Genomic DNA, 17,573 nt, shown 5'->3' on the forward strand with positions numbered 1-17,573 from the left:
CAGCTGAGGAGCCACACTGCAGGCTGGGGTCAGCTTCCAGCTGCACCTCTGACTGTGAACTCCAGCATGTCACTCGTCACTTGATCTCTGAGCCCTGTTCTCTAAGTAGGAAGCGTCCAGCACAGATGAGAAATGCCATCAACCCCTGACCACACTCAGCCCCACAGCCACCGCCTGCGGGATTGGCAGGCTGCAGAAAGAGCTGGGTCAGGGGTGCCAGGAGGAGAAGTCTGGGGGCGGGGGGGACTTGTGTCCTCCCTGGTGGGGGTGGAAGGGGAGCCAGAGGCCAGGGCCCTCGGGCCACATGTCAGCCAGAGAATCGGGAACTAGGGCCCCAGCTGCAAGAGCCCTGGGAGGTTTCTTCAGCTTCTGCCACTTCCCCACTTCCCCCCCCCCCCGTCACCACCCTTCTGCTCTGCATGACTGTTGAGTAACCCCTACAGTGGCCAGGTGGCCACCAGGGTCAGCCAAACAGGAGCAGGGGAGAGTCCCAGCAGGCCGGCCAGCCCCAGAGCTGAGCGGGGGCCTATGTCAAAGGCTGCAGGACCAGAAGGCGGCCAAGCAGACTTCCTGGGCCCTGCCTCCCTCTGAGGAGGCCCTGGACACAGGGAGCTGCTGTGCCACAGGTGTCACTCGGCAGGTTACAGTGGGGGAGACCACCCGGAGCTCTGGAACTGGCTCCCACTCCCTCCCTCGTCCAGGTCTACACAGGGGTGGAAAAGACAGGGAGGGAAGGGACCGTGGGCGGGAGTAGCTCCCAGCCCTCATTCCTCCCAGGACCAGGTGGTCTCTGCTCCGACGGTGGAAGATTGGCAGGTAGCGGCTAAGGGAGGTTCAGGCCTCTCCCCAGGACATTCCAAGACTCCCCCAGGCCCAGGGCACCACACATGTGTGTGTGTGCTGGAAGGGAGGACAGCATTGCGCAGTGTGTTCTAACTAAAACACATTTACTTACATATGTTGTTCCTTCTAATGAGGAAAAACTCATGTCAACACACAGATGGGGAAACTGAGGCTTGGGCTGGTCAGTGCCCTGACTGGGATTCTCCCCAGGCCTGTGGGATTCCAGGGTGTCCTTTTAGATGTCATGCATCCCGCAGGAGGGGTCAGGACTACAAGGCAGCACCCACCCACCTCTGAGGGCTGCAGACACAGAGTGTTCATTAGCAACTCAATTGCATGCTGAACCCTCGGTGCCAGAATACTCCTCCCGCCCTCTAACCCGGAGCCCTCACGTGTGGTCTGTCCAGAGCAGAGCACAGAGCTGCCCCCATCCGGGCTGGAGAAGCCTGCATCCTACACACTCGCAGACTTGGCAGCCACCTCATCAGTCTCCCCCAGAATCCCTCCTCCTTCGGGCTTTCATTCCTTTGCTCATCCGTGGGGCCTGCGGCCTGGGGGTGGCTGGCAGGTGGTGTGGAACGAGCTTGGTGTGTGGGGACAAGCTTCCCGGGGCTTGTGCTCACCTGCAGAGCCAGATGAGGACTCAACCCAGCTCTCTGCCAGGTATGGGGCAGGCACCAGACCCAGGGCCCAGAGCTGCGGGGTGAGCCCTCCCAGCACGGCTGCGCCTGGGCCCCTCGTGGTTCCATTTTCACCCCTGTAGGCTTTGCCAGCCTGTGCGGGTTAGGATCCCTTCTCCAGGGTGTAGCCCCTGCCCACCTCACTGCAAAATCCGACAAGTTCCCCATTCTCTCCAGGGTGTAATGACCACACCAACTGCCCTGGGCCCACAGGAGTCACTCTGAGACCCTTTTCTGTGTGGGTGGGCACTTGGGAGGCTCTGGTCTGCCCAGCTTGTAATTCATGAAGCTGGAAAAATCTACCCCTGATTCCTGGTTTGTGGTGGGGGTGGTTCTTCACACAGAGCAAGCAACGGCCCAACTGAACTCAAGATATGTGACATCTATCACTCCCTGCAATCTGCACACTTGTCACTCTGCTTAGGAAGATTAGATTAGTAAGAGCCTGGTCATCGGAAAATCCAGATACCTAATATCTCCTCCCTCCCTCCGTGTCTGCAGGGGGTGAGGTGACAGGGTCGGCATTCTTTCAGCCCCCCAGCATTGACTCTTCCACTGATGCCCCCCCGCCCCCCTGAGTTCCAACATGGCAGCCCAGGCTTGACCCCAGCTAAACCCCAGGCCCTGGATGTCCAAGCTCCCAGCCCCCTTCTCTTGTTGGCCAGCTACTGTCATTGTCCTGGGTTTTCTGGAAAGAAGCACATCCTGAGTGTCTAAGCGTCTTCCTCCATTTCCTCATTGCCTCCCAGTGGGCGGCCCAGCCAGGCCACACTGCCCCCCGCCACCACGCATCCTAGAACATTCAAGAACTGGTCATTTAAAGAGATTTGAAGGGCAGCTGCTTCTGTCCTGTGCTTCACAGAGCTGGGAGGGATGAAGGAAAGTGTGGTTTCCTGACAGGCAAGGGCAAAGTAGCCCCTCTGGCTGATGGCCAAGTTGGCCCGGTGGACCAGGAGCCAGGCTTGGCAGGTGAGCACTGCTGTCAGCACCTGAGAAGGCCCAGACCAAGTCATGGATGTGACAAACCCCGGAGAGGTCACAGGGATGTCAGACCTGACATCTCCACTGAAAATCTCCAGAGAAGGTTCCACTGGACCTGCTTCCTATGCAGAGCTGAGGGACAGGAGGGTGGGGTCCGGGCAGCGCCACCCGTTCTCTTCACACTGACCCCCCCACACGTTGGATCCAATGTCGGCAGAGTGACCTCTTCTAAGGGGCTGCCATCTCCCTGTGGCGGTCTCCGTGAAGACCAGGAGACCCAGAGGCCACCTGCATTGACCGTGCTACTCTCAGCCAACACAGGGAGATTTTTTTCAGGGACCAGCCGGCCAGCCATAGGCCCCTCCTATTGGCAAGTAACCTCCTCGTGGGGCTTGGGGTCCCCAAGGAAAAGGAATCCAGAATCATTAAGCAGAGATGACTCAGTCCAGGAAAGATGGAAACTACGTCTTAAAAAATTCTAATCTTTCATTTTCTGGTTTAATTTGTCAAGTCTTATCCTGTCCCAAACCAACTGCAAGCGACAGCCTCGAACAACAGAAAATACTCAGAAAAGGTTAGGGCCAGGTTGCCGTGAAGCCCGCACTCCCTCGCCCTCTCCCGCCATTCTTCCCGCTATCCTTCTCTCTCCTCCCTCCATCTCTGTCTCTGTCTCTTCCCCCCCCCTCCTCCCCTGCCTGGAGGAAGCCCTGATTTGGGTCCTCTCCCCATTCCAACTTCTCAGCGTCTACAGATGTGAACTTCATTAGCTTGGGCAGGATTCATCAGTGCAGAGGTTAATTGTCTTCCCCTGACATGTTTTTACTGAATACATCTGGGTGACAAAATTAATTTCCTCATTAGCTATTTTTGAAAGTGGAACAAGCTGAGGGGGACTCAGTGTGGGAGACTTGTGCAGCGTGAGCTGTTCTGCCAGGTCCCCTCCCTGCCCTCACCACCCGCAGCCAGAGGCACCGGCCGGGGTCAGGGTAGGTGGCCAGAAGTGCCCCCCAAGGGGATCTAGACTGTGATGAGAGGAGGTGGGGTCTCTGATCCCAGGAGCTCAGGAGGCCTGGACCTACCTGGCCACTCCCGGCCTCTTCCCTCCCTGTGCAGGAACTGCCTCTTTGCTGGACACAGGAGTCTGTGTCCTTCAGCCAGGCCACAAGTTCGGGCTGTCATGTGGAGGACCCTGCCCTGAAGGGTAGCCTCCTTGGGGAGAAGAGGAGGGGAGCTGACCCAGGTGCCCAGCCCTGGAATTCAGAGTGGGGTCACCTTGGGCTACCTACTGAGATCCCCACCTGAGAAGCCCACACCCTGATATCAGCATTTAGCCACTGAGAGCTCTGGGTCCCAGGGCCACACACTCACCTTCCCTGGGCCTTGGTTTTCTCAACTGTGGGGGAAGTGGCTGCGACTGCCCCCCATGCCTGGCCCCAGGACCCTCCTAGCTACCTGAGCCCATGACTATGGCAGCCCCTCTTTGCCTCTCTGTGACCCCCCACTTCCGGAGTCACCATTCACATCACATTTCGCCAGAGACTGCCCAGAAGAGAACAGGAACATCCAAGATGCAGTGTCCAGAATTACCCTGTTTGTCCCCAACCCAGATCCTTCCAGGGTGGCAGGCACGTGCCTTTGGCCTCATTCTAACAGAGAAGGAAACAGAAACCCACGGGGTCAGAGAACGGCTGTGGGCCACCACTGCGGGCAGAGCAAAGCCCCTTCCCCTCCAGACCAGAACCCTGACCTCCTGGGAAGCCCCTGCGTCATCCCCAACCTCCCTGGGGGACCCCAGCCCACTGTCATCCCTGACCTCCCTGGGAAATCTCAGCCCCCATCCCGTGCTGTCACCCCCTTCCTTTCTAGGAAGCAGGCCAGGACTGCAGAGTTTGAGCTGGTGCTGATACAAGTCCTGATTTCCTGTTCCTTTGAGCTCAGCCTTCTGTACATGGGCACTTCTGACCTGGCCCAGAGAAACTTTCATGCTGCAGCAGTTTCAGTAACAGGAAAAACCAGACCTGGGGAGCCATTGGAATGTCACCAGCCAGCACCTGGGCCAGGATCAGGCCTGGTCCCCATCAATCTCCTGCAATTGGGCCTCTCCTTTCTCACGGTCACAGCCCCACCCCCAAAGCCACAGCCAGTGAGAGAGATCCTGGGATTCGATGGCCTTCCCGGCTTCCCTCAGAAGGTCAGGCTGCTGCAGGGCAGACTCTGCTGAACTTACAGGGTCCTCCAGGGGCCTGACCCTCCCCAGTGCCCTCCAAAGCAGCAGCCCTGTGCTTCCATCCAAAGGGAGCTGCTGATTCCTCCCGGGAGTCTCTGACCTGCTTTAATCCTGAAGGGGCCCTTCCCTGTCTCCAGGCTTCAGGACAGCCCTGAGATCAACCCCCTGCTGCAGGGTGTTCTAAAACAAAAACTCCAACTCCTGGTCAGGGGCAGGGATCCGGTGTGAGATGGAAGGAACGATTCCCTCCTGCTTCCCCAAAAGTGGGAGGCTCTCCCCTTGGCCTGCCAGAGGTGACCAAGAACAGGTCTCGGGGCACCCTGAATCCTTAACACAGCCTGTGCATGGAGGAAATGACTCATGAGCCCTCAGAGATCCAAGGGATCCACAAAAACTTCCCAGAAGGCGTGAGCATGAGGCTGGGTTCTGAAGAATGAAGAGAGTTTGCCACCATCACACCACAAGGGAGTAGCACTTGCGAAGGCCCTGGGGCTAAGAGGAAACCTGCCTGCTGGGGAACTCCGGCAGTCCTCAGGGCCGCACAGGGTCTTCGGAGCATCCAAAGTGATTGGCAGGGAGGGAAAGGCCCTGGGCACAGATGCCAACCTATGGGTTAGCAAGAGAAGCCTCAGTGCTGTTTCACCTCCAATCCAGGCGGTGCTGGAGTAAGAGCCTCTAATGTGACCATTTCCTCTAAGTAACAGAGTGGGGGGCTCTGGCCCCATCCTCAGATGAACTCCCAGAAAACCATGGGGAGGGGGTAATCTCTGTCTGGAACCCACACCGCACATGGCACAATCCTGGCCAGTGAAGTTGTTCTCCCAGGAATGTTCATAGAACCAGAAACATTACACCTTGACCCAGTTTAGAGATAAAGGCAGAAGTCTTGTCGCAGAGGGTTGGTGCCAGTGCCGGGAATCGCACCTGACCACCCAGGCTCCCACCTGGACCACACACCTTTGATGTGGGTGGCAGCTGCACAGGTTCTCTGCAAAGGCACCTGGGTGGCCGGCGTAGCCTCCACATTTGAGCGTCTGATGCTTCTAGGTGCCCCCCATCCCCCTCCTTCAGAAGTCAGCAGAGAGCGAGTCGCTCAGTAAGGAAAAGTGTGCACAGCCTAGGACCAGGAAGACCCTGGGCCTTCATGCCTGCTCTATTTGACCTGCGGACGGTGTTTCTCACTTTTAGAATGTGTGTTCCAGCCGGTCACTGTCTGAGCCTGTGCAAGGGTGCATGAAGGTGCTCACCAACTGCTCACGGGAGGATCAAGGAGCATCTGCCCCAAGGCTGCTTTTGAATGGAAGCTAAATGCAGGACTTTCTCAAAGCATCCGGGAAGGAACTGTCGAAGGCTCTCGTCCGGTACCGTGGAGTTCCCTCCAGAGACTTCCCATCTTTGAAAACAGAAAAGCCTGGTTCAGCTGAGGATTTCTCCATGAGAAGCAGGGTTTGCCCACATGGCTCCAAGAATGCAGGTCACTGGACTGGGCACATCCAGAGCCAGGTCTTGCCCATGCGTGGGCATCCGGAAGGCTCAATCATCGAAAGCCACAATTTTCCTGTATTCTGGGCTCTGTGACTTGTTGAGAGGGAAAATAATGAAGCGTTGTTCTACAATTTTATTCTCAATCCAAAGGAATGCTGCTTTGGAAAGTGGTCAGATTCTACACTGATATTTCAGATATTTTCTCAGACAAATTTTAAGCGTGATTGTATCTTGAAATATGAATGGTGCGTGCATCTTGTGCACAACAAGGAGCCTCTACTGGCCTAAATGTCCACAGAGTTTCCAGATGTGGTTACATTATCCCATGCATGTTGCTCTGTACCTGAAAGCCCTTCATGGCTCCCCACTGCTCCCCAACAAGGCAGCCACTGTTGTCTTGACTGAGTTTAGGGAGGCCTTGCTAAGTACTTTGCATGTATTATCTCATTTAAATCTTATACTCAAAGGGAAATGTTATTAGACCCATTATGAGATCAAACACTGAGATTTAGAGAGGTATGGGGACTGGACTAAGGTTAGGCACTCAACCTCAGAGCTGGGCTGACCCCCAAATCTTAAAGGCTATTCTCAGAACCTTCCTTCCCCTTCACTACAGTGTTCCAAGTCTCCTCCCTCATCTAATTCCCATCCATTGATTAACTGCTTTGGGTCTCACCCCAGGAGGTCACCTCATGGCCATCTCCCCCCATGGGGCCCCATGGGGTCTCCCAGCAGCCAGGCCAGGTCCAGTTAGGAACTTCTCCTTAGTAGACAGCAGCCTTCTTTACTTTATCTGTCCCCTCTCAGTAAGTACCTTGAACTCTAGGTGCCAGGTGGCCCCTTATGAGTGCAGCACAGAGCCTGGTACCCAAGGGAGGCTGAAAATACGTGTGGAATGGAACATGTGATCCTGTTCTGCAGTGTCTGTCTCATTCCTCGCAACCCCACCTACCAACAGAAAAATCTGAATCTACCAATGAAGGCCAGGGCAGGGCCACCCAGTGGTGAGGCAGGACCCAGTCCGCTGCCCTCCCCAGGCCTGGCCCCACCGGCTGAGACTCAGCACAGCGCCTTACACAGGTCCCCAGGTGATGCCGCTCGTGCCGGGTCTGGTCCCACCCTCCAGGAGACAGCCCGTGTCCTTTCCCAACCACCGCAGCTGCTCCTGGGTACCAACCCTCTCGGCAGGGAAAGACCCTGGACCGAGTGATTGCCGACATTTGGGGCCACCCCAAAACTGTTTCCCAACATAGAGTTTTCTCCTGGGCGGAGTCATGTGCCGCATGGCCGGGGTGGGGGGTCTTCATTTTCGGAAATGCCAGGAAATAAGACTTTAAATGTCCTATCTGAGACATCTCACCACAGTCACCTCAGGGAGGACACGAAGGCCCCGTGAAAGGGCCAAGCTCAGCCTGGAGCTCTGTTCTGACTTCTCAAAACGTGAAACCATTTTGGCTTCTGTGCATTTTAAATTTTTTCCTTTATACCCCCCCACACACACACACACACACACATGCACACACACGGGCTTCCGTGACACACTGAGTGTGCCCACTTTTCTGTGAGAAGTGTGTCTTTCCTGTGTCCCTCACAGGGGTGCCCCCACTGTGCTCCTCAGGGCCTATGTCCCCGTGTCCCCCCAGACGACCTGGTGAACACTCCCAGGCAGCCTTTCCCAATCACCGTAGCTCTCAGAGCTGACTGAAAACCAGTAGCAGCTGGCAGGAAATGGGTGAGAAAAGTGACCACAGATAAACTGTAGGGCTCCACCAAGGAGCAAGGAGAGGCAGATAGACAGACCCTGGGCAGGAAGTCCCATCGCACCATCAGACGCTGGCCTCGAAGGGTACAGGCCCCAGGACAGCCCCAGCGCGGGCTGCGGGCCTGACGCAGTGAGCCCAGGGAGGGTGGGCAGCCAGGCCTGACCGGCCAGCCATAGCCCCTGAAAGGAGAGGAGGGGCCAGAAAAGGCAAAGAAGCACCAAGCAAAGGCTGGGCCTCGGGGGTCCTCGGGGGTCCCACAATCCTGGTCAAAGACATTGATCAAAATAACTGGGTGAGGACATATTGGCCCAGGCCGGGGCCTACACTATCAGGATCGAGTTAACTGTGGCCCATGCATTTTGTCACCAGAGTCCCCGCAGTTCCACGGCAGGAGGGGGGCCGAGGCACCCGGAGCACAGTGACAGCGATGTGGTGGGAGGCGCTGCCTGGCAGAAGCTCGGAGCCAGCATTTCCAGATACGCCTGAGCCTCCCAGCCAACCCAGAGGCCGGCTTTGCCCTTCATGATGATAGAGAACAAAGCAGCTGGGCATCGTGGACGCTCCCCGTGAACTACCCTCTTACTGCTCTCTGGCTCCCTAGGAGGTGGGTCAGATTGACCCCATTTACAGGGGAGCAAAACGAGCCCCAGGGATCATATTTACGCAGCTCGGAGCCACACAGCCTATGAAGGGCAGGTCCCAGATGCAAAGTCTCACTGCAGTCCCTGCCCTGCCCACTGGGTTACACGTCCTCTTTTCATGTGAGTCATTAGGTGCTAAGAAGGGAAGAGGAGAGAAGGGGGAGGTGAGAAGGCGGCGGTGAGCCGCTCGAGAGCGAGTGCCCGGCCCTGGGCCCTGGCTGGGGGCAGCCCTGGGCCACAGCATCTTCCCAACAGCCCAGGGTGAGACCCCCCAGGACACCTCCTCAAACAGCCCAGCAAGGCACCCACCATTTCTGCCTCCCCATGTGGACCCAGGGGCTCTTCTGGGGATAGCCATAGCAGGGTAGTGACCAAGACTGTGCACCACCAGCTTCTCTGTGACATGCTTTGTGACTAGCTGCTGTGACAAGAAGCTGCAGCATCTGCACTTGAACTTCTGACCTGGTCACAGTCCCTCCGAGGGGAAGGGGTGCAGCTGAGGAGGGCTTTGGCACCCTTGAAACAGAGGCTGAGGTCCCCTTCCTGTCTGAGAGGCAGCGGAGGGCACCTGCCCCACGAACGTGTTTGTCCCCATGCTGCCTGGGCCATCGCTCGGGTTAGCAAGACAGGGTTCAGCTGGGTCTGAGTCACCCTCGTTCCTGGAACTGTCTGAAGGCGGGAGAGGATGCTGTGGGCAGCTCTAACTGTATCATCTGGGCTGGGGCCGGTAGCAGATGGTCCTTATAAAAAAAAAAAAAAAATACTTCCATGTGGGCTTAAAATAGCGCAGCACTCACCCTCAGCTGAATGGGGAACTGCACACGCCACTGTTCACGTGGGGGTGGGCGCTGCAGGCTGTGGGTGGCCACCAGGAGCCCGGGCCAGCTGCCACGGCTGGGGCCTGGGCAAGCTCCTCGTGCCTGGCCTCGACTGGGCAGGTGGCGCACGAGCCCCAAGCAGGCCCCACGGGGACCTGAGCCACGGCCCTCCCGTTGCCCCAATGAGCCTGAGACCCAGCTGGGAGCAGTCCCAGGAAAGCCCTGCCTTAGCAGGGCAGGCGGGAAGACACATGCATCCGAAAGCCCTCAGATACCACTCTGGGTTCCGAGCCGACCCCTGCACGTGGACCAGGAGGAACATGGAAGTGAGGCCTGAGGCCTCTGGGCTGCCTGGGAGGAAATCTCGGGCTGCCCTCGGCAGCTGGGTTTGGACACAGGTTGCTTCCTCTTTTGCACCTCGGTTTCCTTGTCTGCAGTGGAGTGGACACAGGGGGCCTCCGTGAGGAGGAACCGCTCCCAGGCGGCTCTGCAGAGGGAGCGCATGATGCTAGCCTCTCCCAGGGCACGAGGAGCCTCGGCCTTTCCTCCTTGGTCCTCACTTAAGCCATGCCACACTTAGGGAGGAGAAGTGATAGCTCTGGAGGTCTCGGTCTTGGAAGGCAGGGCTGGCCCCGGGGCACAGGAGGCTGTGGCGGCAGGTGGAAAGGCCAGCTCAGCTCACTCCTCACTCCAGCAAGGGCTTCCCAAGCTGCAGCGTCGCCCTGACGCCCTCCTGCTGCCCGGCCCCTCCAGCTCAGCACTCTGGAGCCCAGGTCTCACGGCCGCAGGTGGAAGGCCAGAGCAGGGCACAGGTAAGGAAGCCCCAAGGGAGCCAGAGGACCTCGGCTGCTCGTCGAGACAAAGGCACCTAAGGCTGAGCAGTGAGCTGTGCAAACTAAAACCAGCTCTAATTTGTCACCTGGGCCAATTTCCTTGGTGCAAATACTCCCATCACAGCCAAGTTCACCACTAAACGTAGAAAAGACACAACCAGCTGCCACGAGCTCTAGGATCTTGCACACTTGGTGGACATGCAAATCCAGCTCTTCCCACAAGAGGATCACCGATCAGGGGACACACAGGACAGGCAGTGACCAGGGCTCAGTTGAAAGGCAGCAGAGCTTGAGTGTTGGAGGAGTAAGTGTAAGGGCTAAGATTCGGGCTCTTCAATTAAGACGTTAGCTAACCGACTGGTTGGATCTATTTTCTAGCTGTGTGGCCTTGAGCAAGTTACATAACCACTCTGAGCTTCGCAAATAAAGACAGGAGAATAACAGTATCTGCTTTTTTGTATGGGTACTCACTTTGTCGAAATAATCTCTATGTCATAGGCTGTTTGTACTCAAGAATGTAACAACTGGGCATGGTGGCACACATCTGTAATCCCCTTGACTCCGGGCTGAGGATCACAAGTTCAAATTATGAGGCCCTAAGCAACTTAGTGAGTCATTATCTCAAAATAAAAAAATAATAATAATAAAAAGGGCTGGGGATGTGGCTCAGTGGTGAAGTGCTCTGGGATTCAATCCCCAGTACCAAAAAGAAAAAAGAATGTAACTGAGATAAAGCTCGGCCGTAGCGGGGTGTCGGAAACGCTCCTCCACAGATTAAAGAAATAAATGGCTCCCTCAACCCCACACTGCTCTATCCCCACCCCCAGACTTCTGCAAAGGGGTGCCAGGCAGTCGCCATCTGCTGTTGTCCACCCAGTCCTGCCTGGCCTCCGCCAGCACTGCTTCACCAGGCTTTGACCTTGGGCCTGCCAAGGTCGCCACAACCCTGCTTAATACAGCCACCCTCACCTGCAGTCTCCCCGCAGCCCCAGGCCCTGCTTCCACTCCAGCCTCCCCATCCCGAAAGCCCCCTGGGCCGACACCTCCCCCCTGGGCCCCTCCCCCACGGGGTCACCTCCTCTACCTGGCCATTAGGTGGGCAGCGTCTTCTCTAGCTGGAGTCCCTCTTCCTGGGCATGCTCACTTTCCATGACCTCTGCTACTACCAAGGACACAAACCTCTTCCAAACCCTGCCTCCGGCCCAGCTGTGCCTCTGCCGGGCCGCATACCTGAGAGCCTAGTCCACATGCCACCTTGCTGGCCCAGGAGCACCCGGCTCAGCTTGTGCCAAGCCAAGCCTGCCATCACCCCCGGGCCTGCAACCTGCTAAGTGGCACCACACCCGAGTCACTGCCACCGCCTTCCTCCTCGCCTCCAGACCCAGGGCACCCGCGCCCCGCTTCCCCCTCACACCCTGCAGACCCGCGCCTTTGGTCCTCGGTCCTCCTCCTCAGGAAGGGGTGCAGGGCCTACCTCTGCCTGCGCCCCCACTCTCCCTGCCTTCCAGGGTGGCCCTCTGCCTGATGTGGACAGGTCACCCTCCTGCTGAAATCTCCTGGGAGACAGACCAGAGTGCCGCGTGGCTTCTTGGGGCCCTTGTGACTGCCTCCTCAGCCCCTCTTCCCATTCCCTTGACACTCCCCTCTGCCCTGCCCCTGGCGGCCTCCACGTTTGGCGCATCCCATTTCCACGCAGTGGTGCCTTCCGCTCAGCTCCCCTCAGAGGCCCCTCCTGCCCCTCCAGCCCCCTGTGCACTCGTGCTTCAAGCTCTGGACAGTCAGAGGAAAGCCCTCCTCATCCCCACGGCCTCCCTGGACGGGTCCTCTGCGGCTCCCCACGCTTGCCCCTGCCTTCACAGCAGGGACACCATCCGGCTCTTCTCAGGTATTTGTGTGGTTAATTAACATGGTTCTCCCCGGGACTTGGAATTCCCAAAGGTGCAGTAAACTGGCACCAGGAGTAGGGTATTCCTTGCCGTGAGGTACTATCTTCCAACTGCGGGAGCCCCCAGCCCTACCTACCAAACACCAGGGACACTGCCAGCCACTGTGACAAGGAGCCAACACAGTCACTCGCCACCATGTGCCCTGGGAGGCCGGACATCTCTGCAGACGCGTACTTCCCCAGATGCTCAGAGCCCCGGGCTCAGGAAACCCTCTAGGTCAGTTCAACCTCAGGTGCCCTGTAGGGTCCCAGCTCATAGCAGATGCTCAGGAAGTGCGTGCTGGGAGGGGCGGGCAGCTCCTGCCTACAGGCTGTGGTCACCTGAGAGCACCTACCCAGAGCTCAGGAGGGCAAGACCTGAAGCCAACTCCTTCATCACGTCACCTTCCTCCAGCAGCCCGGGGTGCAGGGGATGACACAGGTGTTCCCTAGGCCACATGGCAGGAAGAAGAGCAGCTGGCTCCTCTCTCCAGAGAATCTCAGCAATCCTAGCTGCTGGCAACCCCTCAGGTGTGCCCAGGGAGAAGAAAACTCAAAGCACAAGCCTGGTGTACTCTGCCCTCCGCTTCACAGGTAAAGGGACTGAGGCCCATAGAATCAAATAATGGGCTTAAAGTTGCACATCTTATAAATGGCAAAGCCAGGATCTGAACCCACGTGTCCAGCTCTGGGGCCAGCACTCTTAGCCACCACCAAGAGAGCTTGGGTGTATCAGCTATCTACACTGTGTAACAAACCTCCCCAAACTCGGCCGCCTAACGCAACGAGTACACATTCTCGGTGTCTGTGGGTCAGGGAGTGGCTGGCTGGTCCTTCTGGCTCAGCAGCTCTCAAAACTCTCGGGCACAGCGATCATCTCAGGCCTGACGGGGAGGACTCTGTTCCATCCCCACTCACTAGAGACCTGAATTCTTCACCACCTGGCAGCAAACATCCCCCAGAGGACTGGGCAAGCAGGAGCAGGAGAGGGCGATCAGGAACGAGGCCCGGCCCTGCAGCTACCTGGGACGCCGCTTCCCATCACCTCACCGAGGTCTGTTGGTGAGAAGTGAGCCCTGAGGTCCAATCACACTCAAGAGGGGATCACAGGAGGCCATGGACAGCAGAGGTGGCGGTCACTGGGGGCCCTCATGGGGCCACCAACCACACTGAGCCCACAGAGGAGGCGGGAGTCCACAGAAGACAGACAGAGGCTCCAAGCCTCTGGTCTGGGTCCCCCAGGACTCCGAGTTGGGTCTCTCCTGAGTAGTAATAGTGGCCTTGAAGAGGCCTGGAACTTGACTCCCAGCCCAACATGCTTCCTCCTCCTGCTCTTCCCAAAACTAAGAGGGGAAGAAGATACCCTCGTGACTTTCACTGCTCAGCCGTGCAAAGAAACAGCGGTCTGTGTTGTGGCGCGTCAGGCTGGGGGCCTGGCACCCCCTGGCTCTCACCCCCGCGCAGCCTCCGTCTCCTCCAGAGTTGACCTCCCTCCTCCCTTTCCTGCCCACTGCTCCTGGCACACCTCCGCGGTGCCTGTGTGACCGTCTCCCCTCCCAGGCCCACTCCCACAGTCGCCCTCGGAGAACCTGGACTCACAGCCGAGCCACTGCTCAAAGACCATCCTGGGCTGCCGTGGCCCAGGGGCAGGGCCCAAGTGGAGTAAGACCTTCTGCGGCAGCCCAGGCCACTCCCACCCGCAGTTCACCGTCAGGGGGATTCTGCACCCTGCCCTTCCCACTGACGGGCGAGGTGCTCCCACCTCCTAACCTTGAATGCCTTCCATGCTCCTCTCGGCTCACCAGATCCTGGTCACTCTCCCGGGTCAAGTCCGTGCCCTGTCTGCTCTACAAACCCCTGAAGACCACTCCAAGTCCCCAAGGCTGGACTAGGCAAGAGGCAGTGTGCGCTCTGCAGGGTCAATTGAATTGAAATACTACTGGTCTCAGCAAGCAGACTACTCGGGAGAACCTGAGCACCCCCCCCCCCAATAACTGCACCCTCTCTGGTCCTCAGCACCTGGGCACCACAACTGCTCGACTAGACTTAGACTTCTGGCTGCCCTGGGAAGCAGTTCTCCATCCTCTCCTCCCTCCATTCCCCAACACTCCTTCTCCCCAGACCCGTCCCTCACACCAGGCACCCCCACCCTACCCAGGGGCACAGCCGCCAGCTCTAGCCTCCCCTGCACCCACTGTCTCGTCACCTACAGGAGGCATGGCATCCCATCACTTGCATAGTTTATGGGTTTTCTATTTCCCAACTTCACAGTGAGCCCTTTGATGGCAGGATTGGGTCCAGTTTGCCTCTGGATCCAGAACAAGGCTGGGGGCAGAGGGCATGCACATGTCAGGAGAGATGGAAGAGACGAAGACTGGTCATTGATTTGAATCCCCCGTGACAAATACACCCAAGATGTTTTATTCTATCTCCTTCCTGCCCAGAAATATGAAGATGTCCTCCTCTTGCAGTCCAAGACTGCACACTCACCTTGCAGGCCTGGAGGGCCCAGGGCTCGATGGCGAAAGCTGAAGGGCACAGCTGAAGGGCACAGCCGACATGCGCAGCTGGATCCCCCCACCCCACCCCGCATGCAGAGGTGAGACAGCAAGGAGTCCAAGCACAGGTCCCCAAGCAGAGGTCAAGCACACCTGCAGCTGCCCATCAGCATCTCACTGGGCCCAGATTTGCTTTTAAAATGCTTGTCAACTCGATGTGCCCAGAGGACCCGAGTCACTCCCTGTGGAATCCAGGCCATTTACACAGAAGGCAGAAGTGAGACCTGGTGGGAGCTCACAGGTGACAGCAGGTGGGACCCGCCTTGGCTCCTGGAAGTCCTCACCTCTGCCCAGGAACCTTTTCAGAAGACTCCTATTTACACAAAGCCTAGAAATTTCTTAGACTTTTTGATTTCAAGACTACTTTATTATTTATTATTGGGCATCCTAAAAAAACTTTTGTTCATGAGGGCTGCATTGGATGATGCTTACTGTATTAGAAATTAAAATAGAAAAAAATTTAAATGTGTATCATTTGCATTAAAAATAGCAATCATAAGTCCATTCCATATGAACATAGATTTCATACCTCAAGAACATAACTATTTTCCAAGCGAAATGAGCAGTGATGATAATAGCAATGGCTTATACCTGTCCAAACTCCTCAGTGTCTCACATAACAAAGCAGCTGCATCTCGACTGGCTTCCGGCTCATTCCATGGCATCAGTTGTTGAGGTCTGTGAAGAACACTCAACCTCCAACAAACACTCAGCTGGGAGAAAGAAAACACCCCCCAGCAGACTTTCCAGGTGACCAGGGCTTTTCTTCTTTAACAGAGCACCAGAACCAGTAGCTTTGGCAAAGTCAGCCCCAGCGTGGAATCTGAAACCCTAGCCATAAATTCTGTATGAATGCTAACTATCGTGCACCTCGGATAGACTCCTGTTTTCCACTCACCTGTGATTTTGCAATGTGGTGCATTGGTCATTTGGCAAATATTGATTCATGGAGTTTGCAGATCTACCAAATGTTAACACATTTTATGACTCAGCCTTGGCATTACTACAATCCCTACAATCAGAAATGTCTCTAGGTGTTAGGAATCTATCAAGCTCACAGGAGTGAATGCAAGGTCTCCAAAGTTTTAATTTTCACTTGAAAATTTCAACTTTATCATTGGCTGCAGGTGCGGTCAGTTAAGTTTCTTAAAGTAGCAGACTCACTCTCTTTATTTTCAAGAAAACATCTGCCAGATTCTAGCTCTGATTAACTTAGTTCGTTGGTCAGTGAGTCTTTTTTCCCCAAGTCTTTCTTTTCCCCATGAAAAAGCTGTTGGCTCCATTCAGAGCTAGAAACCAACCCCCCCGGCCCCCCACGATGAGGTAACTTACTCCCGACACCCACGACGCTGCCGAGCTGCAGAGGGGCCTCCTGTGGACTCGCATCTCCAGGACAGAAGGAATCACCCTTACTAAAGGGAAGAGCGAAAATTCATCCTTTTCCCTTTTCCACCAGGGTCATCCTTATGAAACTGTTATTGTTCATGATGACGGTGAGACCAAGAAGAATGTGACAACTGTGAATAATGACCACGAGAACTGTCCTTGACTCCTTCCTGCCCGGCACCAGCCCTTTTCCCTCGACTCCTGCACACCAGCAGGACCAACAGGGCACCATGAACAATCAACCGGATTTTAGCATTTCTCTGAAAACAGTTTGACCTGTGGGCCCTCCAACAGCACCTTGGGATTCCCCAGGTGTCCCTAGGTCACTCCTTGCAAAACACAGCCATAAGGAGGAGGTGTGGGCCAGCTGAGCTGGGAAGCCTCACTCAGTCCTCACAGGCCGCTGGCTGATGGAAGTTCCCAGGGTCTGCACAGTCGGGGCAAGGCAGAGAAGGGCTCTTCATGGAGGTTCCTCTGCAAATAGCTCCCAGGAGCCCAGGAAATCACAATTCATCTGAATAACCCATTGGAGGCCGGGTCAAAAGTAAGAGGTCGGCCTATTCCACGGCTGACCCGTGAATCAGAAACCCAGCGTCTGTCGTAAAAATTACGAAAACAACTGCTATGGTTTGGGTGTGCCCCAAATTTCATTGCGTGTGTTGGAAACTGAATGTCTTGTGTTAAAGGTAATTGAGGATTCAGGGGAAGCAATTGTGTCACCGAGGCTCTGCCCTCACTAATGGACCAATCCCTTCATGAATTGATGGATTTGTGGGTTAGTGTGGGAGGGGCTTTGCACGTTCTCTCTGGCACGCTCCTTCTGTCTCACCTCCCAAAGTCTCTCGCCATCTCCCGGCACAACAGGAAGGTCCTCACCAGAAGTTGAGCAGAGGCCAGCAACGTGCTGTGGGGCTTCCAGTCTTCAGGACTGAAAGTCGAAATAAACCTCTGTTCTTTATAAATTACCTGGGCTGCAAAAACAAGTTACAGCATCAGAAAACAGAGGAGGCAAGGGTCAGTGTATCCTCTGGCAGACAGTGGGGCTCACGGCACTGAGGGCCAGAGTGGCAACCACAGGGCACGCAGGCAGGCAGGACCAGGCTGGGTGCGCGGCAGCACCTGCATGTGGGACAGCCCACAGGTAGAACAGACTGCACCCCGGCCTGAGCACCAGGACCGACTCTGTGCACAAAAGCCTAGACTTGGACACCTCGCCCTTGCAGGTGACCAGGGAGCTCTGCCCAGGCTACAGAGTTTCAGTGGAGGGAACAGTTCCACTTGGGCAAAAGACGTCAGGCCCTCTACAGTGTTCCCAAACACTTCTGTTCATGCCCCCATGCATCAATTCGGTTTTAAAAGAAATGTCACAGTCTTTCATGGAATCACAAATTAGTGAAACCATTTTAATCATTTAATTCTTCATTTAATGACTTT

General features: G+C 56.2%; 1 long non-coding RNA gene across 1 annotated transcript in view; it reads right to left on the minus strand.

Moving 5' to 3' along the window:
- Positions 1–11,421, minus strand: part of LOC131424069 (uncharacterized) — a 32,551-nt gene extending 21,130 nt beyond the window's left edge. Inside the window, exon 1 of the long non-coding RNA XR_009226524.1 lies at positions 11,356–11,421. This is a non-coding gene — a long non-coding RNA (uncharacterized LOC131424069). The remainder of the gene's footprint in view (positions 1–11,355) is intronic.
- Between the last annotated feature and the right edge of the window lie 6,152 nt (positions 11,422–17,573).

This window comes from Marmota monax, unplaced genomic scaffold, assembly GCF_021218885.2.
Source record: "Marmota monax isolate L192 unplaced genomic scaffold, Marmota_monax_Labrador192_F-V1.1 WCK01_AAM20220418_F8-fsc00010, whole genome shotgun sequence".
Lineage (NCBI taxonomy): Eukaryota > Metazoa > Chordata > Mammalia > Rodentia > Sciuridae > Marmota > Marmota monax.